This window comes from Paramisgurnus dabryanus, chromosome 9, assembly GCF_030506205.2.
Source record: "Paramisgurnus dabryanus chromosome 9, PD_genome_1.1, whole genome shotgun sequence".
Lineage (NCBI taxonomy): Eukaryota > Metazoa > Chordata > Actinopteri > Cypriniformes > Cobitidae > Paramisgurnus > Paramisgurnus dabryanus.
This window is the reverse complement of record NC_133345.1, coordinates 1,857,898-1,879,492: the sequence shown is the minus strand read 5'-3', so window position 1 is coordinate 1,879,492 and position 21,595 is coordinate 1,857,898. Positions and strand designations below refer to the sequence as shown.

Here is a 21,595-nt window from a genome sequence, read left to right as displayed (position 1 = left end):
AAGAGTTAACAGCGTTTATTATGATTGATAAGCCCTCAACGGAGAATGAGGTCGGCATACATTAAAAGCCTTATTTTGTTTTTATCGTGTGCCTTCCAAAATGTATGCGACGAAACTTAAATCACGCAAAATATGAATGGTAACTAGACGTGCTTGTTGTGTGCAAGGAGTGCATTTATTTGTAAACTTTTGCTAAATCAAAATGGTTTATTTGTATTTGCTTTTTACCTGGGTTTTATCAGGTTCGCAGTCGGGACATTTTTAATCCATAGTGTATGCATAATTAATTTCAAAGAAATAAGAAGTAAAATGTGTAAGTATTCCTCAAAATGTGCTTTGGACTAAGTCCCCCGTCATCACAGCAAACGGGAGCAGACCCGAATAGGTATGGCTAGTTATTTTATTAAAGGGGACATATTATGAGATTTTTTTTAAGATGTAAACTAAGTCTAAAATAGGTCTGAGTAAAAGTGTGCCGTTTTGGGTGTGTCATTTAAAATGCAAATGAGCGGATGAAGTGCAACCACTGATCACAATGATGGTGGTTTGTTGCAATTGAAGCTCAATTGTGCTGTGAAATATTTTATCTCTCTCTTTCTCTCCATACTAAATGGTTGTGCTGTGGTTGGATAGTGCAGATAAAGTGGGCGGTATTACCTTATTGTGACATCACAATAAGGGCCAAATTACAATGACCTATTTTTTAACATGCTTGCAGAAAATGGTTTACCAAAACTAAGTTATTGGGTTGATCTTTTTCACATTTTCTAGGTTGATAGAAGCACTGGGGACACAATTATAGCAGTTAAACATGGAAAAAGTCAGATTTTCATAATATGTCCCCTTTAAAAATTTCCAGCCGTCTGTAAATTTATGTTTGAAAGAAAAAAGTAAATTAATATCTTACTTACTGTTTTTGTCTTGTTTTCTAGTGAATATCTGACAATGCTTAAATGGAGATACATTTACTTGGTAAGCAAAGTGGCTTAAGATATTATGTATTGTAATAGAAAATTGTTATAAAAACGTTTTGTTTTTGCTGGGAATTCTTGTATATATTTCACAGCTATATAATTAATTATAATAACGCACTTTTTGTTGATAAACATGTTAAAAAATACATTAACACATAATAATGTGGCAACAAATCAAATGTGCATTTAAATGCAACAAGCAAAAATAAATAAATAAAGCAAATGCACGGAAAAGAAACGAGGAATAAAAGAAACACCGCGATTAAAAAAATCAGATCGCATACTTTGTAAAATAATTGAAATAAATTATAAAAATCAACAGGTTTATATTTAAAACAAATAAAAAATATCTGCCAGCGGGGTAAGAAAAATAAACTTAATTCTAGTTTCAACTTAATTCAATAATAAACTCAATTTAGGTTTATTTTTCTTACCCCACTGGCAGATATTCTTACTTGTTTTAAGCCTTAACCTATTACATTTTAGAATTTATTTCAGTAAACAAGACTTAAATTCTAAGCCACTTTGCTTATTAAGTAAATGTATCTCGATTTAAGAATTATTTTTTAACTCGAAAACATTAAGAAAATACTAAGTAAACGAACAAATTGGGATGTTCAAAACACTTAAATATTTTTTTTCACTCTACCCTTCATATTACAGCTGTCGAAAAACCACAGCAACGTTGACAGACCCGGAAGCCATGATACATTAGCAGTTTTTAAAATAAGTTAAATCTAGAATCCTTATTGGTTTTAGATACTTTAAAGCAATGAATGATCTTCTTTCTTTTGAATTGATTTGGTATTATGGAGGAGCTCTGTGTCTGGTTATTGAAGATGATTTGTTCTTTGCTCCTATGTTGGCTTATTTTTTTGTTATTTCCGTTACTATATATATTTTTTTCTTTGTTTTTTCTGATTTGAGGTTATGAAAATGTTTTAATTTGTAATAAAGGTTTTTTGAAAATTCTAAATTCTCTCTATCTCTCTCTCTCTCTCTCTCTCTCTCTCTCATGAGCGTGGATCAGATCCTGCATTAAAACATGAACTTCTGATTTGCTAGCTCAACGTTCTACCTCTGGGTTATACAATGAGAACGTATAGAGTTAAATGCCCGCTAGCCTCCACCCCAAAAGCCAGCGCCTTCGCCGGCTCCCCCTTTGGCTGCGTCTATTCCGGTATCGCTTCTCGGCCTTTTGGCTAAGACTGCGATCGACTTCTCTGTTTGGGAAGTAGATTATTGCTAAACAGTGGCATTAATCTTTACCAACGGAGGGAAATTTTGGACATACTTGTGGATCATTTTCTGTTTGTACGGAATTACAGTTTTTTTCAGGGTAAATAACATCTCGCCGTAAAAGGAGAAAAACTCGTGTCTACGGGTAAGTGCCTCTTATTCCTTTCGCTTTTACTATTTATTGCTTTGTGTAGTTTTTTAGTTATTTATTTGGTAGTTTAATCTTTTAGATATTTATTGTTGGTTTTAGTTATTTATTGGCTGGCGGTGCCTCCAGCATGGCGGCTGCTAGGGCCGGTATGCGGAGGCACCATAGCGTGCGCTTTTTGTTTAATAAAAATAACGATGGGACGTTAATGGTAATGTCTAGGCTTGATTTCTCACGTAAGTTAGTACAAAAAGTGTTGGGTTTCTCGGTGACTGACGTGAACTGCTTATTGACTTTGCCCCAAAACCGTGGATTTGATTTAAGTTTTAATAGCGCTTCACTGCTCAACGTTTTCTGGTCTCGGTTTGAAACGTTAAAAGCCAATTTTTCCATGTTCACAGTGGAGAAACTGACTGATAATTCGCTTAAGGTAGTAATTGTCAGGATGTTTAATGAAACTGTGAGTGGAGAGGACATTTATGTGTGGTTGGCTAGATATTGCTCTATTCGTGGACAGCCAGTTAAGGTGTTAGATGAAGACGGCATCTGGAACTGCGCTTGGAGAGTGCCCATTAAACAATGGGAGAATCCAAGCGGGTTTCACGGCTTGAGTCAAATACCTTCCATGATTGTGCTGGGCGAAAATAGAGGTTACATTCATTATCAAGGGATGCCCAAATTGTGCCGCAAGTGTGGCCAAAATGGGCATCTCGCCGAGGCATGCCAGGAAATAGTGTGTGGAAAGTGCAGAGAAATTGGTCACGTTTTTGATGAATGTACCAATGGCAGGAAGTGCAATCTCTGTGGGGAATTTAACCATCTTTATAGAGATTGCCCTAAATCGTTTGCCAACATACTGAAAGCTAAAATGGCCGCCCCAAACAACCCGATCAGAGAGGAAGAGGCGGTCCCTGAGGTTTTGGAGGGAATTTCAAATACTCATTCAAGCCCAGGGATTGGCCAAAACGGAGCGGAGGGGGCGGTCCAAGGGGCGGAGCCAGAAGCGAGTAACGGCCGGGAAGATGAAGCTCCTCCCCCCCAACAAGACAAGGTAAAGTTATGTGTGGTGGCAGACAAGGAAAGGGAAGAGGAGGAGTCAGATGAATCAGACGCCTCCTCTTTGATAACAGTACCAGAAGTAGAAATGGAAGAAAATTATATTGAAAGCACCGGTGATATAACTTCTGATTGGTTACCAAATGCACAATTGCAAAAAAGACCTGCGGGGTCCCCTTTGTGTCAAACAGAGGAGAAAAAATTGAGGTCCACCAGTTCGGGTGACAATGAGGAGGACAGGGTGTGGCCCTCAGTATCCCCGAATGAGGTATCTTTTCTGCAAATACAGCTGAGAACATCATCGCCAAAGGAGCCGCAAGAGAATTTCTCTGCGGATCCCAAGGTGATAGGCACTCCTCCTCCTGAACCTAAAACTATTAGTATTAAAGAGGAGCAAGTGTCACAAGAGATTTCATGACCTCAACAAAATGCGTAGTCTTTTAAATAATATGTTTTAATTTCCTTTAAGCTCATGCCTTTTTTACTTAATTTTATCATGGCACTCACAATTTCCACTATTAATGTAAGAAGTGTAAAGTCTATGATAAAAGCACAAATGGTTTTATCATTTTTAAAATCTCAAAAGTCTGATATCTTTTTATTACAAGAATGTGGCTTACCTTTTTTATCTAGTTACAGGATGTGGGAGGAGAAATGGACGCCGGGACCCTCCATATGGAGCGGGTCAAATTTTAACAAAAACGACGGAGTGGCGATTTTACTAAATAACCCTCATATCTTGGTGAAGGGGAGCACGGTGGTGAGAGATGGACGGGCCATTTTAGCAAACTTGACTTTTTTAGATAGAGATTTTAAAGTGTTAAATGTGTATGGTTTTACAGGTAAAAATGATAGGTATGAGCTTTTAGAGGAACTGCAGTCCCACATGCTTGGGAGGGCACCTTTAGTGGTTGGGGGGGATTTTAATTGTGTCTTAGCTAAGACAGACAGGAAGAGGGCAGGGGAAGATTTTAAGGTTGACAAGACGTCAGTTTTAATGCAAAGTTTGGTTAAGGATTTTAAATTAGTTGACTGTTTTAAGACTTTGCATCCAAGAGAGCCGGGCTACACCTGGGTCAGTGGTGATGGCACCAATGCCTCGCGCATCGACTACATCTTCGTGCGTGACTGTCCGCCAACTGATGCTAGATTAACACCCTTGTTTTTTACTGATCACGCTATGTTGTCTTGCACACTTTCCCTCACCAGCAACCTGACGATAGGGAGAGGGATCTGGAAACTGAATTGCTCCCTGTTGCAGAACGAGGAGATAGTTAGAGAATACAGGGAGCAATTCAGTCAATGGCAGACCCTCCAGGACTTTTTTGATTCACATGCACAGTGGTGGGAAATGGTGAAGCATCGGACAAAACTGTTTTTTAGACAGAAAGGGACGGAAAAAAAGAACAAAGAAAAGCGATGCATGTTGGGACTGCAAAAAAGACTACAAAAGTATTTTAAGTTAGTAAATGAGGGCTTTGATTTTAATGAAGAATTAAAAGAGGTTAAGAAGAAAATGGCTGAGATCGAAAAAGAAAGAAATAAAGGGGTGATTTTAAGGAGTCAAGAAAAAGATATAGAAGAAGGTGAAAAATGTACACGATACTTTTTTAAGAAAATTATAACAAACAAGGGGCTAATAGCTAAACTTAAAAATGGCGACAAGGAAGTCAGTAACACTGAAGGAATTTTAGAGGAAGTGGAAACATTTTATAAGGATTTATACAAAAAGAAAGAAGTAACTGATGAAGCAATAAGTAAAGTTCTGGAAAACTTAAATAAGAAAATTGATAATGAGTGTGAGGTTTTAACCCAAGATTTTACTATTTTAGAGCTCACTAAAGGCATGAAGGATTTCAAAACAGGTAAGTCACCGGGAAGTGATGGCCTTCCGGTGGAGTTTTATGCAAAATTTTGGGACATTTTAGCACCAGAACTTTTAAAGGCTTTTAATGACTTTGACAGACTGGACCGACTCCCTGACAGTTTTAGAATAGGTATTGTTTCACTTCTACACAAAAAAGGGGATAAGACCGATTTGAAAACGTGGAGACCAATCAGCCTTTTAAACCTTGACTGTAAACTTTTTAGTAAGCTTTTAGCATCACGAATGTCTATGTTTTTAAAAGATGTGATCCACCCGGATCAAGCATGCGCTGTGCCCGGGAAGAGGATCACAGACAGCCTGATATTGATTAGAGACGTCATCTGTTTTGCGAGAGACAGAAACATTGGCCTAATAGTGTTAAATTTAGACTTTGAAAAAGCTTTTGACCGTGTCTCGCACCAGTACCTTTTGCAGGTACTGTGTAAAATGGGGTTCCCAGGGAGGTTCTTAGCATGGGTGGGATTGCTGTATAACGATATAACCAGCAAAATCCTTGTTAACGGGCATCTAACAAATGCTGTCAATATACACAGCGGCGTCCGTCAGGGCTGCCCGTTATCTCCGCTCCTGTATGTGGCTTGCATAGAGCCACTGGCACAGCTCTTGAGAAGGGACCAACGGATTGAAGGTTTTAAAGTACCAGGAATGGGAGGAGTGACAACAAAATGTGTGTTATATATGGATGACGTGACAATTTTAACTACTGACTTTTTATCTGTCCGGAGAGCTTTGGAGTTAACAGACTTTTATGGACAGGCCTCAGGCTCAATATTAAACAGGAACAAGTCTGAGGCCCAGCTCTTTGGACAGTTGGGTGATAAAGACTTGGGAGGACTGGACGTGACACTCAGAAAAACGGACATAAAAATTTTAGGTGTAAAATTTGACAGTGAGGGTGGGGGAAGTGGTAACTGGAGTGGAATTTTAGGCAAAGTGAGACAGCGACTAGGACTGTGGGGACTGAGGACTTTGACTATGGAGGGAAAGATTTTAGTTTTTAAAGCTGTGATTTTACCCCTGTTTTTATTATTGTGTTCTGTTTTTAGCCCCCCCAGGTTCTTCATTTTAGCTGTAGAAAGAGCAGTTTTTTATTTCCTTTGGGGTTCTAAGTGGGAGAGGACACGAAGAGAAATCATCAAAAAGAGAAAGGAAAACGGAGGGAAAGGTCTTCCGGACCTCAGCTTGTTTTTAGGGAGTAATTTCACAGCATTACACATCAAGTACGCTACGGCCCCATCAAGTAGTGCGACCACAGCAATGGTTAAGTTTTGGATGGGGTCGTATTTACGCACTTTAAAAGTTTTAAAAGTAGATCTCAGAGCCCCAGTGTCTTTTAACTTGCCAAAAGAATATGGTTTTATTAAGAAATTTTTAAAGAAATATGATTGTGAAAACCAAAATTTGAACGTTTTAACTAATCATAAAAAAATAATCTCTGTTGTGCAGGATCGGGAGAAGGTGAGCCCAGTGTCAGGCCTAATGGAGAGCGAGGCAAAGACTGCGTGGAGGAACGCAGCCCACCCTGCCCTCCAGAACCGGCATAAGGACCTTTCGTGGATGGCGGCCCATGAGATCCTCCCGACCAGGGCGGTTATGCACTCCAGGGGCATGTCCACCAACGCAAAATGCCCACGGCCTGGGTGTGATCAACAGGAGACCGTGCGGCATGTCCTCTGGGAGTGCGGCGCTGCACAGGACCAGTGGACCGCGACCGGCCCCCTAGTTTTCCCGTGCCTGCCAGCGGGTGGAGTCCAGATGGACTACAAACTCGCCGTCCTAGGGGTGGGCTGGAGCATGAAGGACTTAACAAAAAAACAGTTTACACAGCTCTGGCTCACCCTGAACGCTATAAAGCATGCAATCTGGACTGCCAGAAACCTGCTGGTGGGGAAACGGGTGACGGTGCCCCTCCACGCCACTGTAAGGACGGTCGAGTACATGCTGCAGGGGCACCGCACCTAATCATTCGGATGGGGGGGCCGGGGTTGCCACAGAGAGGGTCCTGGCCGCCACCGACCCTGGTCGCCCGTAGATGCACCCTCACCACCATTGGCTACGGGAACAGCGGGCCAGCGGGTGGGGATCTCCTCTGGGTCCCTGAAGCAGGGTCTGATGGCTTGAAACTGAGGGCCAGGGGTGGGCCGGAAGGGAAGGCTCACCTCCCCGGTCCAGTATAATAGAACACTGTTTTCACCCCATTTTATCTTGCTTTTACTGATTAGAGGCTTACAAATTACTGTTTTAAATGCTATTTTAACACTGTTTTTTATCCTGGTTCTTAAAACACACTGGAAGCACTTGCAAATAGCTAATGTTATTCTAAAAAATTAAGTATATTGAACTGTAGTTATTTTTAATGGTTTTAAAGATAACATAAATTGTATAGAGGTGCTTTTAAATAGCATGTGGATATCTTATATTTTGTGTTTTAGAGTTTCAGGATTTAAATTGCGTTTTTAATCCTCATTAAAATTATGTTTTATTTCAGATCTATTTTTTGTTTTTAGACCTGCATGTGCAGGGGTATAAAATGTTTTATGTAACCTGACTTGTTTACAGCATGTGCTGTTATTTATATGATGATCTTGTTTCAATAAACAAAAATAGAAAAAAAAAAAAAAAAAAAAAAAATCTGTTCTTATCAGTTTAATGTCTGATACGTCTCCTATCCGGGGACTATATGTTAAATGGATTTTTGACCTTCGGAAATGGAAGCGGAGCTTGCTCCTTCCACTCCATGCATCAACATGGTATTGCAGTGTTTCCATGAATGGTGCGCTCCCCATCTCGGGGATAAATAAGTCAAGTATAAAAAAAAGAATTTGCTTCTTTTGTGCGTGAATGACGGTGTTTTTTCTAATCCGTGTGTTTTAAAATTGCTGTGATTTCGTTGGCTTTATTGGTTTAACGAAAAGCTTGCGTGGAAATGAACACGCTGATAAAGAAATGTTTTTGTAATGTATTTAATTAATTTCTTTACAAGTTTGCGGAGGTGATACGAGGACGAATTAAACATCCTCGACACAGCTGAAGGCGCAACAAAAGCGAACGAGACCGATTGGAATGTTAAAAACACCTGAAAACTTTTTTCACTACCCTTCATACTACAGCTGTCGAAAAACCACAGCAACGTCGACAGACCTGGAAGCATAGCTGTACTTGTTTAACTCACAACGACAACGGGTAAGTCATTGAGCCCTGTGTTTTTATTTATCCACGTTCTAAAATTGCTATGCTTTCGTTGTTTCTTGATTGCTCTGTACATTGTTTTTTGTTTCTATTCCACGTAAAGTTACTTTGTAATAACGAAACCATATATTTGAATGCGCAATTTAAATCCATTTGATTTAAATTGTTTCACATATTTCACTCTACACGGTTCAACCGGGCTGGAAACGGAATAAAAACAGGGTAGATCTCGAAGAATGTTTGGTCTCAGACGTGGCTTCGTGCGCTTTCCACCTGGTCACACACAGTAAATGAAATGTTAGTCGGACGGCCTCCGGGGGCGCCGTCGATGTGATCGGTCACAGGAAGATGCGGCCGTCTGGCCTCAAAGGGTGTCGCTCATACTTACCTGGCAGGGGAGACACCATGATCATGAAGGTGGTTCACCCAGGGCGAGGCTCAGCCATTGCACTCCGGTTGGGCTGACCCTTTGCGAATTCCCCAAATGTGGGAATCTCGACTGCAAAATTTCTGATAGTGGGGGACTGCGTTCGCGCTCTCCCCTGACCTTTGTGTTAAAAATAGATTCGCTTGTCGTTTTACGTAAAATCCAAGAGACATCTAACCACGGCCCAAGAATACATTAGTCATCAAAAAAGCGGCTATTCAACGACTACATAACTTTTAATAGACAGCGAATAAGTGTCTAGGCTAAAACAAGGCTTAATTTGGGCTGTCAGTGAAAATCTAATAGCCGTTTGACCATTCCAAACGAATAGACTAGCCATTAAATAGAACCACAATCAAACGGCTACATGTCTAAGAGCACAAAATAATGCTTAGATGATTCTTTTACTTCCAATATAAGAGGTTCTCGGGAATGGCAATCATCCAAACTAATAAATTATAAAGGCTTTTATAAGAAAATGACAACAGTTAAACAACCTAGACAGCGTTGGGCAATACAAAATGCTAATAAATACAAGACAAATTGAAATATTGTACATGCATGTACATTAAACAAGCCAACAAATCTGCCAATGGGCTACGACAATTTTTCTTGAATTAAGTGTTTATATCTAGATTTGTTTCTTACCCCTTTGGCAGATTTATTTGCTTGTTTTAAGCCCAAATTCTGAGTTTTTTCTCCCTAAAGGCTAGGTTTATTTTCTTAGGGCATTTTGCTCATCAAAAAATGCATCTTATTTTAAGACTTTCTAGATATTTGTATAGTTAAAACAGTTCGAAATAACAAGTAAGAAATGATTTTTTGCAATGTATTCATTCATTCGCTACCCTTCATACTACAGCTGTCGAAAAACCACAGCAACGTCGACAGACCTGGAAGCGTAGCTGTATTTGTTTAACTCACAAAGACAACGGGTAAAGTATTTTCTTGATTACCTAAATGACTTGCTGTAGGAAAATAAGTTTAGGTTTAAGGGGGGAAATACAGTTTAAAGGGATATTTCAATTTATGATGATAATTCTGTCATCATTTACTCATGCATACAGGCTTACAACAACACGAGGATTAGTTTTTTTCTGAGTAACACAAAAGAAGGTATTTTGAGGAATGATGGTAAACCCACAGCAGATAGTCACCATTGACTTCCATAGTAGGAATAAAAAAATATGATGGAATTTAATAGGTACCATCAACCGTGTGCTAACCATCACTTTGCAAAATATTTTCTTCATCATTTATCACGATACTTCCAAAATACAGTAGTCAACATTTGAAGTGGATCAAAACCTTTACTAAAAGTTGTCTTAAAACCAATACCCAATACCCGTTCTTGTCTTAGGACGACTTTGATAAATGTTTTTGATCCACTTCAAATGTTGACTAGTATATTTTTTCCTACTAAGTCAATATTTCATTATTTGCTTTACAAGCTTAAAAATGATGGTGACAGGATTCCATGGTAATCACAAACAGGTAAACAAGTAAAATAATCACTATTTACTTTTAAAAGCATTTTGAAAATTGCTTGCTTATGCTGGGAGTAAAGGTATTTCATGCAAAAGGTATTTCCTCTTTAAAAGGTAATGTATGCTTCTTTTAAAGCTGACACATTTGCCACATTAAAATAACAGAAATGTGTACTGTTTAAACTTTTTGGAGCCGGTGTGTCTGTGTTCTTGGGGCACACATCTACATGTAAAAGCAGAATTGCTTATTATTCTTCTCTATTTCTTGTATAGGTCAATTATGAGTGAAGAACCGTTCACCAAATGAAGACCGCAGCCAGGTGACGGGATCCTGTGGTAATCACAAACAGGTAAACCAGTAAAATAATCATCATTTAATGTTAAAATAATTTTGAAAATTGAAGTTCTGTGTGTTCTTATTGTACTTTATTTATTTCTGCAGGTAAGCACCATACCGTAAGCTTCATTCCCTTTATAACAGGTAAGGTTCATACTGTTTTATTCTTTTGTACTGTTTTATTCGTACTGTTTTAAATCATTCAGTAAATGCAAAGTTAAACTGATGTGTTTTTAATCTAGATTTAAAAGTGTCTACTGTTGAAGCACATCTGATCTCTTCTGAAAGCTGATAATAACTGAATGCTGAGGCACCTTGTTTTGAGTGAACCCTTGTTTTTTCTAAATGACCTGATCCTATTGATCCGAGTAATCGGTTTCATATTCGATTAGCATATCTGTCATGTATTGTAGCCATGAAGTGGTTTTTAAACAAGAAACAGTACTTTTTAAATCCATTGACCATTGCAATAATCGGCCCTGCTGGTGATGAAAGCATGAACAAGTTTCTCTAAGTCCTGTCTTGAGACAAAACCTCTAATTCTGGCAATATTTCTGAGATGGTAGTAAAAGCAGAATTCCTTATTATTTTTCTCTATCTCAGGCTCTACGGCATATATGTCATGATTTTATTTGTCTATTTATATGTCTATTTACAAGGACTGCCTTGGCCAAATGTTATTGTTAATTAATATTGAAGCAGTTATTTAACATAGGTCATTTGAGTAGTGATTTGTGTAATGATCCATATATCTATTTTTATGTATATTTTTAACTTAGGAATGTGATTTTAAAGCTCATATTTGTTATTGTATGACACCTCTCATGTTATGAAAGTAAAAAATAAATGTATTTTCTGATGTCTTGCATTTCTGTTTTTAAACTGTTAATCCTTATCAAGTGCTATACATTAGAAAGTGGATATAGAGTGAAATGCACACGGTGAATAATGAACGCAGACCTTCAGTGCCGGACCTCTGACCCGCTAACCTCCATCCCGACAGCCAGCGCCTTCTCCGGATGCCATTGCGGTATCGCTTCTCGGCTTTTTGGGTAAGATCGAGTGGACACCGGGGACTACACGTTTAAATGGATTTTTGACCTTCGGCTATGGAAGCGAGGCTTGTTCCGTCCACTCCGTGCATCGACTCTGGCGCTTTCCGGGGACAAATAAGGTGAGTTTAAAATCAGAGTTTGCTTCTTTAGTGCGTGGTTGCCAGTTTGTTTGCCAGTCCGTGGTCCATAATACGTTCCGCGTTCGTGGTCTCTCCATCGCTCAGTACTTTTCTGTGTTTCTATTTTACGTAAAGCTAACACCAAGACGATTGTGGAAGGCGCTATATAGATTGTTCTCAAAGAAAAAAAAACGAGAAACAAACCCATGTGAATATGGGTCAAATTATCTAGGCGGAGCACTTCGTTCAAAGAAAAACGCAACAGAATTGTTTGCGTTGAACAAAGACAATGGTGCCTGCAGACATCGAATGTGTATTGTGGATAAAAAATGGCCAGTGGGGTGGGACAATTTTTCTTGAATTAAGTGTTTATGGGAAAAGTTCACGAATTTTTTCTTACCCTGTAGTCAGATTTATTTGCTTGTTTTAAGCATAAAATAACAGGAGAATAAATTGTGTAGGGGGAGCAGAGGGTTTTTTTTTCGTTCAAAGAAAAGCAGCGTGGCACGAATGAATGTTTGGCTGAAATGCTATCGTAATTTCCCCCTTAATTTTCCTTACAAACATGAAACCAGAGAGAAGGGTCAGTTGGCATCGAATTGCACCTTGTATTCGGTGATTGATTGAGGAAAAATATGCGTATGTGTATATATATACTTGTTTTGTTGAACAGAGACAATGGCCGCGTGCTCCAGCGTCACCTATATGCCTATTTCACAAAATGGCGGCTTTGACCGGAAGTAGGGAAAACATCGTTCAGGTTGCACCACTACGATGGCCACTCAATATAGTATGGACTGACAGCTGCTTTGTTTTCTCCTACACATGAATTTACTTGTAAAAATAACAATAACAGATATTGTCGATTGGTGTTATATTATTTTTTTAGCATTTCGTATTATCAAAATATATCATATGTTAGACAGCTTATCAATTTTAAATAAAATAACGAGACATACATAACTATTCGTGTCTGCTCCCGTTTATTGTAATGAGTGTGCACATTTGGAGAAATACTTAGACATTTTACTTCTTATTTCTTTAGACTGAATAATTATTTCTTATTAATTCCAAAGTATGCGACCCGATGATCTAATCGTGGTGTATGTGCTATTCCTCGTTTGTTTGCCTGCATCCATTGCTTTACGGCTTGCTTGTTGCGTTTAAATGCACATTTGATTTCTTTACCAGCATTGGATTTAGACCATTCAATGAGAAGAGTTAACAGCGTTTATTATGATTGATAAGCCCTCAACGGAGAATGAGGTCGGCATACATTAAAAGCCTTATTTTGTTTTTATCGTGTGCCTTCCAAAATGTATGCGACGAAACTTAAATCACGCAAAATATGAATGGTAACTAGACGTGCTTGTTGTGTGCAAGGAGTGCATTTATTTGTAAACTTTTGCTAAATCAAAATGGTTTATTTGTATTTGCTTTTTACCTGGGTTTTATCAGGTTCGCAGTCGGGACATTTTTAATCCATAGTGTATGCATAATTAATTTCAAAGAAATAAGAAGTAAAATGTGTAAGTATTCCTCAAAATGTGCTTTGGACTAAGTCCCCCGTCATCACAGCAAACGGGAGCAGACCCGAATAGGTATGGCTAGTTATTTTATTAAAAATTTCCAGCCGTCTGTAAATTTATGTTTGAAAGAAAAAAGTAAATTAATATCTTACTTACTGTTTTTGTCTTGTTTTCTAGTGAATATCTGACAATGCTTAAATGGAGATACATTTACTTGGTAAGCAAAGTGGCTTAAGATATTATGTATTGTAATAGAAAATTGTTATAAAAACGTTTTGTTTTTGCTGGGAATTCTTGTATATATTTCACAGCTATATAATTAATTATAATAACGCACTTTTTGTTGATAAACATGTTAAAAAATACATTAACACATAATAATGTGGCAACAAATCAAATGTGCATTTAAATGCAACAAGCAAAAATAAATAAATAAAGCAAATGCACGGAAAAGAAACGAGGAATAAAAGAAACACCGCGATTAAAAAAATCAGATCGCATACTTTGTAAAATAATTGAAATAAATTATAAAAATCAACAGGTTTATATTTAAAACAAATAAAAAATATCTGCCAGCGGGGTAAGAAAAATAAACTTAATTCTAGTTTCAACTTAATTCAATAATAAACTCAATTTAGGTTTATTTTTCTTACCCCACTGGCAGATATTTTTACTTGTTTTAAGCCTTAACCTATTACATTTTAGAATTTATTTCAGTAAACAAGACTTAAATTCTAAGCCACTTTGCTTATTAAGTAAATGTATCTCGATTTAAGAATTATTTTTTAACTCGAAAACATTAAGAAAATACTAAGTAAACGAACAAATTGGGATGTTCAAAACACTTAAATATTTTTTTTCACTCTACCCTTCATATTACAGCTGTCGAAAAACCACAGCAACGTTGACAGACCCGGAAGCCATGATACATTAGCAGTTTTTAAAATAAGTTAAATCTAGAATCCTTATTGGTTTTAGATACTTTAAAGCAATGAATGATCTTCTTTCTTTTGAATTGATTTGGTATTATGGAGGAGCTCTGTGTCTGGTTATTGAAGATGATTTGTTCTTTGCTCCTATGTTGGCTTATTTTTTTGTTATTTCCGTTACTATATATATTTTTTTCTTTGTTTTTTCTGATTTGAGGTTATGAAAATGTTTTAATTTGTAATAAAGGTTTTTTGAAAATTCTAAATTCTCTCTATCTCTCTCTCTCTCTCTCTCTCTCTCTCATGAGCGTGGATCAGATCCTGCATTAAAACATGAACTTCTGATTTGCTAGCTCAACGTTCTACCTCTGGGTTATACAATGAGAACGTATAGAGTTAAATGCCCGCTAGCCTCCACCCCAAAAGCCAGCGCCTTCGCCGGCTCCCCCTTTGGCTGCGTCTATTCCGGTATCGCTTCTCGGCCTTTTGGCTAAGATCACGTGTGGTTCTAATGGCTACGTCCGGAAACGATGCGCCCTTGCCGGCCTTTATGGTGCGGTTGAAGAATACAGTTCGTGTGGAAATGAAGACAGATGCTGATTTGATGGTGAAACAACGCTTTGGACGGGACTTCTTTGTAATGCAGATTTTGCGAGGACTTTTTAAGGTACCTGTTTCAGCTATTTTTTGTCTGCAAGAGTTTACGTCTGCTGGTTTTTTGGATTTAACTTTCTGCTCGTTAAAAGACTGTGTGGCATTTTTTGAAAGTTGGAACAAGACGACGGATAACGTGTTACTGAATGGACTGTTAATTCGCCCAGCTTTTGTTCAGGACTATATACCTCTAACCATTCACCTGTATAACCCGTTTGTTGAAGATGGAGATGTTTTAGCTTTTTTGGCACGTCATTGTGAAGTTGTGAGAGGTGGAGAGCGCTTAAAAGACCGTTTTGGGATCTGGACGGGAAAGCGAAGATTTTTGGTGAAATTGAAACCTGATCCATTCACCCCAGGTGGCTTAAATCACCCCCCGGGCAGCTTTTCGATCGGCTCTAATAAGGGCTTTCTACACTATCCTGGACAACCTATGTACTGCAGAAAGTGTGGCAGTAGAGGCCACGTGAAGGCGGATTGTAAAGGAGAGAGATGCAGATTTTGTGGGGGATTAGACCATCGAGCGAATACGTGCTCAGCGCCAAAGCACTGCAGTTTATGTGGTAGTGAGGAGCACCTGTTTCGCACGTGTCCAGCTAGGAAGAAAAGCTATGCAAGTCTGTTTCAGGAGGGGATTGAATTACAGCCGGCCTTACATGTGAGGCCTTCAGATGCACCAGGGCCATCAAACATTACAGCACATTCTATGGACACGGTGGGGGCAGCTGATGAGGCGCAGGTGGTCAGAGTGAGTGTTACTAATGAAGAGCCAATTAGTACAATCAGCAGCGGAATTCCAGCAGAGGCAGCTGCGGTCCCCTGCCTCCAGGTGGCAGTGTTGTCAGATATGGTACAAGTGGGATCGGAGTCTGTGGTGGAGGAGCGGCCTTGGTCTGAGATAGATATCGACGAAGTGGTCTCTCAAGTCACGTCTGAACCACAGTCACAGGCCCCCCAGGATGCCTCGCTAGCTTTGGACCTGTCAAAGTACACCTGGTCACAACTGGATGCGTTGGACATAATGATGGCAGAACAGGACCAGGATTCTGATCATTCTGAGTGTCGGCCTCGTCGACGTGCTGCGGTCAATACAGATGGGAAAAACGAAGGGTCAGAGCGCAAATTTAGTAGGAGTGAAAATTATGTTTCTTCAGCACAAAGTGCTCCTTCTTCAAATGTTGCAGACAATCCAGATGAAGGACAATCTCCAGGATGGACTGAAGTGTCAAATAAAAAGGGTAGGGGGGGTTCTGTTGGGCGTGGGGTGGGCAGGGGGACTTTAAATTGAGATGAGTGAACTTTTAGTTGCTTCCCTTAATGTGAGGGGTCTAAAGATGAAGCAGAGGAGGGGGGCCTTTTTCAGCTCACTTAATTTCATGTCTTTTGATGTTTTGTTTTTACAAGAGTGTCATTTACAGTCTGAAGAAGACGAGGTTTTGTTTTCGAAGGAGTGGGACAAGGGGCCTTCTTTTTGGTGTGTAGGAAATGTGAAGGCTGATGGGGTGGGGATTTTGTTTAATTCTTGGGATTTTATAATTGAAAATTGTGTTAAGGTAATCCCAGGTAGAATTTTACGTTTGGATGTAATTTGGAGAGGGGCAAAGCTGAGACTTATTAATGTGTATGCTCCCAGTAAACGTTTTGAAAGGGTGGGGTTTTTTAATAATCTAAGGCCTTTTTTCTTTACAAATCGGGTAATTTTTTGGGGAGGGGATTTAAACACCTCATTGGATACTGAAGCAACAGGGGAAGTGGGCCAGCTTGTGAAAACTTTTGGTTTTCGGGATTCTTTTCGGGTAATGGGGGATGGGTCTGAGGGTTTTACATGGATGAATAGTAGAGGAGATGCTTCTCGTATTGACTACTTATTTGTCCAGCAAAGTGTAAAACTCAAAGAATTTTTTAGTTGGCCATGTTGGATATCAGATCACTGTTTAGTGGGAATTAAAGTAGAAATTATGTGTACACAAAGAGGGAGAGGGCCCTGGAGGTTTAATACATCTTTCCTTCAGGATCCTTCTTTCTGTCAAATTTTTGAGCACTTATACATTGCTTGGAGGAACATACGGGGACTTTTTGATTCTCAGTCTGCTTGGTGGGAGGGTGTGAAATCAAGATTAGCCAACCTGTGTCGATGGTGGGGGGAGGCTAAAGCTAAGGGGAAGCGCAGGCTCATCCAAAACTGGACGTGTGAGTTGCAAAAATGTTGGGCTCAGGGGATACATGGCACGGTTGGGTGGGAAGTTGAATACCAAGCCCTTAAAGAAGAGATTAGTGGGTTTTTTAACAAAGAGGCTGAGACGTTCCTGTTGGAAGCAGGATACAAAAAGCAGGTGCTGGACGAGAGACCCTCTAAGTATTTCTTTGCCTCTGTGAGGAAAAGACAAAGTACGCATTTTATAGGGGAGTTAAAGGGGAGTGTTGGGGTTGTTTCTCAGTCAGCAGATTTACTAAAGACAGCTGCCTGCTTTTATAAGCAGTTATTTTCCCCGCAGGGTGTTTTAGGTGCTGCAGCTGAGAAATTTTTGGGCTGTTTGGAGGCTTCTCTTACCAAACAGGAAGCGCTAGCACTTGAAGGTGAGATTACAGCACAGGAGCTAGAAGCAGCATTGTGGACCCTTAAGAAAGGGAAGGCCCCAGGCTGCGATGGGTTGCCGGTTGATTTTTATCAATCATTCTGGTCGCTCATTGGGGAAGACCTTTTGGCGGTTTTCAAGGAAAGCTATGCTAAGGGTTTTTTACCTCAGTCATTGAGAACAGGGCATGTCTCCCTATTATATAAAAAGGGAGACAAGACAGATTTAGCCAACTGGAGGCCGATTACTTTGTTAGCAACAGAATATAAGGTGTTAGCTAAGGTGATTGTGTCTCGCATGAAATCTGTTGTGGATAAGGTAGTTCATCCCGACCAGACTGCTGGAGTCCCTGGGAGATCCAGTATTTTCAATCTTACACTGGTCAGGGATGCCATAACGTGGGCCGAACAGAGACAACTCCCATTGGCGATTCTGAGTCTTGACCAGGAGAAGGCGTTCGATAGGGTGAGCCTTCCTTTCTTGTTTAATATCTTGGAGAGAGTAGGTTTCGGGGAGGGAATTAGAGCTTGGGTGAAGTTACTTTATGCGGGTGCCTTTAGCCAAATTAAAATCAATGGGTACTTGTCGGAGCCAGTGGAGCAGCAGAGGGGAGTGAGACAGGGTTGTCCCCTGTCTCCTCTCCTTTACGTCTTTTTTCTAGAGCCTCTAGCGGCTAGTCTCAGGGCATGTGGTGAGATTGGGGGCCTGCATCTCCCGGGTGCCGGGGGTCAGGTGCTTAAAATGTCTGTGTATGCTGATGACATGACGTTATTTCTGTCATCAGAGAGAGGCTTTGTTGCCTCTGAGGAGATTTTAGCGCACTTTTGTTTAGCCACAGGGGCACGAGTCAACATGACAAAGTCATCAGTCATGTTTGTTGGCAAGTGGGCCGGGCGAGAAAAGGCACCTGGTAACTACAGTGTTTGCAAAGACGGGCTAAAGATTTTAGGAGTGCACTTTTACAGGAAAGATTGTGCCAAAAAGAACTGGGACATTCTAATTGGGAAGTTACGTGCAAAGATGAGGCTGTGGTGCACCCGAGACCTGTCTTTGTTTGGGCGGACTGTGGCGGTTAAGGCTGACCTGCTACCTACCATCAATTACGTGGCATATGTCTTTCCGCTTCCCAATAACTACGGGATCCGCTTGGAGAGGTTAATTTTCTCCTTTCTGTGGAAAAATGGATGCGAACTTGTGGCGAGACGGCAAATGTATAGGGAGTTTAGGAGGGGGGGAAGGGGTGTGCCATGCTTGCCACTACACGTGGCTGCTCTGTTTCTGAGCTTCCTTGCCCGCTTAATGGTGTGCGGTCCGGGCCACAAAGCATACTTTCTTGCACGGTTCTGGCTAGGGTTTTCGCTGCGCTCGGTGGTCCCTTTGAACACACTGGCGCCGTGGTCTTTTGATAGGCCTAGACAATATGAGTGGGCTGCTAGATTCTTAAAGTTGCACCCTGAGTGCCTGGCTCAGAACGCCATTTTAGACCACCGTCAGCTCTACTCAGGTTTGAGGGATGAGTTAGTGAGTGGGGTTCAGATGGCGCTCATCCCGTACACTGTGGCCTGGGCCGCTCTGCAGCCCCCTTATTTGGATGGGGCCAGTAAAGATCTCCACTGGCTGGGGGCTTTGGACCGCTTACCGGTTCGGGAGAGGCTGTACAGGCATGGCCAAGGGCAGTCACCTTTGTGCCCGGTAGGATGTGGTAGGGAGGAGACACTGGCGCATGCCTTTTGGACTTGCCCGGAGGTTGCTTCTTTTTGGAAGAAGGTTGCACTTTGGTGGAGGGAGTGGGGGGGCCCTCCACTCTCCTGTAGTTTAATTCTGTACGGGGAGGGGCTGGGTCTCCTTAATCCTGACCGGAGAAGAGTGGTGTGGCTTATTTTGTCTGAAGGTAAAAAGGTTGTGTGGAACTGCAGAACAGCTTGCGTGAGAAAGCAGCAGGTGCAGCAAGAGGCTGATGCCAAGTTCTTTTGTTTTCTGGCAAAGGTGCGTAGGAGCTTGTGGCCCTGCCTGGATCAATTAAAGGAAGAGGGGGAAAAGCAGTCCCTTAGGAGGTTAATGGAAAAGAAGTTTGGGAGGGTGGGGGTAGGGTAATTTTTTTTGTTTAAAGGGTTGTTATTTTTTTGTTTATTTTTTGTATTATGCCATGATTGACAGTTTTTGTAGGGATGAATGTTTTTTATGGACTGCTAGTTTTGTTTGTTTCTGTAGGTTTGGATTGTTCTGTGTTTGAAATTGATGATTGTTCTGTTTACTTTGCAATGATTTTGAGTATAATAAAAAAAAAAAAAAAAAAAAAAAAAAAAAAAAAAAAAAAAAATCTGTTCTTATCAGTTTAATGTCTGATACGTCTCCTATCCGGGGACTATATGTTAAATGGATTTTTGACCTTCGGAAATGGAAGCGGAGCTTGCTCCTTCCACTCCATGCATCAACATGGTATTGCAGTGTTTCCATGAATGGTGCGCTCCCCATCTCGGGGATAAATAAGTCAAGTATAAAAAAAAGAATTTGCTTCTTTTGTGCGTGAATGACGGTGTTTTTTCTAATCCGTGTGTTTTAAAATTGCTGGGATTTCGTTGGCTTTATTGGTTTAACGAAAAGCTTGCGTGGAAATGAACACGCTGATAAAGAAATGTTTTTGTAATGTATTTAATTAATTTCTTTACAAGTTTGCGGAGGTGATACGAGGACGAATTAAACATCCTCGACACAGCTGAAGGCGCAACAAAAGCGAACGAGACCGATTGGAATGTTAAAAACACCTGAAAACTTTTTTCACTACCCTTCATACTACAGCTGTCGAAAAACCACAGCAACGTCGACAGACCTGGAAGCATAGCTGTACTTGTTTAACTCACAACGACAACGGGTAAGTCATTGAGCCCTGTGTTTTTATTTATCCACGTTCTAAAATTGCTATGCTTTCGTTGTTTCTTGATTGCTCTGTACATTTTTTTTTGTTTCTATTCCACGTAAAGTTACTTTGTAATAACGAAACCATATATTTGAATGCGCAATTTAAATCCATTTGATTTAAATTGTTTCACATATTTCACTCTACACGGTTCAACCGGGCTGGAAACGGAATAAAAACAGGGTAGATCTCGAAGAATGTTTGGTCTCAGACGTGGCTTCGTGCGCTTTCCACCTGGTCACACACAGTAAATGAAATGTTAGTCGGACGGCCTCCGGGGGCGCCGTCGATGTGATCGGTCACAGGAAGATGCGGCCGTCTGGCCTCAAAGGGTGTCGCTCATACTTACCTGGCAGGGGAGACACCATGATCATGAAGGTGGTTCACCCAGGGCGAGGCTCAGCCATTGCACTCCGGTTGGGCTGACCCTTTGCGAATTCCCCAAATGTGGGAATCTCGACTGCAAAATTTCTGATAGTGGGGGACTGCGTTCGCGCTCTCCCCTGACCTTTGTGTTAAAAATAGATTCGCTTGTCGTTTTATGTAAAATCCAAGAGACGTCTAACCACGGCCCAAGAATACATTAGTCATCAAAAAAGCGGCTATTCAACGACTACATAACTTTTAATAGACAGCGAATAAGTTTCTAGGCTAAAACAAGGCTTAATTTGGGCTGTCAGTGAAAATCTAATAGCCGTTTGACCATTCCAAACGAATAGACTAGCCATTAAATAGAACCACAATCAAACGGCTACATGTCTAAGAGCACAAAATAATGCTTAGATGATTCTTTTACTTCCAATATAAGAGGTTCTCGGGAATGGCAATCATCCAAACTAATAAATTATAAAGGCTTTTATAAGAAAATGACAACAGTTAAACAACCTAGACAGCGTTGGGCAATACAAAATGCTAATAAATACAAGACAAATTGAAATATTGTACATGCATGTACATTAAACAAGCCAACAAATCTGCCAATGGGCTACGACAATTTTTCTTGAATTAAGTGTTTATATCTAGATTTGTTTCTTACCCCTTTGGCAGATTTATTTGCTTGTTTTAAGCCCA

General features: G+C 40.2%; 2 non-coding genes and 2 pseudogenes across 2 annotated transcripts; all 4 read left to right on the top strand.

The window, feature by feature from the left end:
* Window positions 1-7,887: 7,887 nt before the first annotated feature.
* LOC135764550 (U2 spliceosomal RNA) lies at window positions 7,888-8,089 on the top strand (annotated as a pseudogene).
* Window positions 8,090-8,874: 785 nt separating this feature from the next.
* On the top strand, window positions 8,875-9,039 carry LOC135764529 (U1 spliceosomal RNA). Its single transcript, XR_010540076.1, has one exon. It is a non-coding gene; the product is annotated as a U1 spliceosomal RNA (small nuclear RNA).
* Window positions 9,040-19,867: 10,828 nt separating this feature from the next.
* Window positions 19,868-20,080, top strand: LOC135764558 (U2 spliceosomal RNA; annotated as a pseudogene).
* Window positions 20,081-20,865: 785 nt separating this feature from the next.
* Window positions 20,866-21,030, top strand: LOC135764518 (U1 spliceosomal RNA). Its single transcript, XR_010540064.1, has one exon. It is a non-coding gene; the product is annotated as a U1 spliceosomal RNA (small nuclear RNA).
* The last annotated feature ends 565 nt before the right edge of the window (window positions 21,031-21,595 follow it).